The sequence below is a fragment of the Tenrec ecaudatus genome, chromosome 1 (assembly GCF_050624435.1).
Source record: "Tenrec ecaudatus isolate mTenEca1 chromosome 1, mTenEca1.hap1, whole genome shotgun sequence".
In the NCBI taxonomy this organism is placed as follows: Eukaryota; Metazoa; Chordata; class Mammalia; order Afrosoricida; family Tenrecidae; genus Tenrec; species Tenrec ecaudatus.
The window spans coordinates 217,964,120-217,965,696 of record NC_134530.1 but is presented as its reverse complement, the minus strand read 5'-3'; positions in this window follow the sequence as shown (position 1 = coordinate 217,965,696).

Here is a 1,577-nt window from a genome sequence, read left to right as displayed (position 1 = left end):
CCACAGAGGGGCTGGTGGTTTTGAACTGCTGACTCTGTGATTAGCAACCCAACGCATAACTTACTTTCATAGAACTAGATGTCGAGTGGTGAATATGTCTTATAAGAACGTACCACTAATAAAAGTCATCCCGGACACTGTCACCTGCTGCTTTAAAGGCTTTGCATGCATCATCCCACATCGTCGGCACTCTAACTATGAAGGGATGTTATCGTGATTGTTGCCAATTTACAGGGAAGGAAATGAAGGCAAACATAGAGAGGCGGCATAACTTGTCTGTGGGCAGAGAGCCGGTTAATGGCTAAGCCAGGGTTGGAACATAGGCTTATCAGATCTCACAGCCAATATGAAAATTGAGTCCTTATTTTCCTTCTATACTGCATTCTATTTTTAAACTCTAGATTTTCTCTAGTCCTATTTTCCTTTTCAGCTGTTTCCTTGTAGAGGACAGCCTTCATAAAAACAAGAAAGTTAAATGAGATCAAAGATCTAGCCAATACTTGAAAGAAATCTTGATTCACAGAGTGAAGGAAGAAAAATCTTGACATTCGAGAAGGCTCTCACCCCAGCGTCTCTAGGTGAACACATGCTTGGCTCCTAACCTAAAGGCTGGACGTTTGAGTCCTCGAGCCGATGAGGTGGACTGACACAGGGGCTGCAACAGCGGGCTCAGGCGCAGGAAGAATGGTGAGGACAGTGCAGGACCGGGCAGTGTTTCCTGCTGTTGTGCAGAGGGCTGGAGCCGACTCCTGGCATCTAACACCAACAGAACCGCCTTAAACGGATCCCTGGTGGCATTGTGGTTCCCAGTGGGCTGCAGATTGCATGGGAGAAAGGCAAGGCTTTCTTCTCAAGAGTTCCAGTCTCGGACACCCACAGGGTGGAGGGGCGCTGTGAGTCAGAATTGACAGGCTGGCAGTGAGAGAGCCACCTTGAGAAAAGGCCTAGGGATCTGCTTCCCAAAAGACAAGACAGGGAAAGGCCCATGGAGCCCAGTGCTACACTGAGACATGGGCTTTCTCTGTCCCCTGTGGAGTGGTGCAGCATGATTTGTCTTCTTATTTGATTGCCTCCCTCACCAGATGGAAGGAATCCAGCTAAAATGGTTCTTAGAAGCAAGGAAGGCAAGACTCGGGCATGTCGCATGCTTTGGGTATGTGATCAGGAGGGGTCAGGCCTTAGAGAAGGGCATTGTGCTTAGCAGAGGCTCATCCGAAATGAGGAAGACCCTCAAGGAGATGGATTGACACAGTGGCTGCATCCAGCACTCAGGCGTAATGAGCGTGAGGATGGCACAGGACCAGGCAGCATCCATTCTGTTCTACGTAGCATCGATAAGGGGCAGAAGTGAGCTGGGAGCACCTGCCACCACCGACCAGCTGGACCGTGAACTCCCCCGGAGCAGGCATGGTTTCTTTGTTCACATCTGGAGGAGGGCCTGGTCACACAGTCCAGAAAAACAAAACAGAAACCACCAAACTCACTGCCATCAAGTTGATGCTATCTCATAACAACCCTATAGGACAGCAGTTCTCAACTTGTGGGTCAAGACCCCTTTTGGGGTCGAACGATCCTTT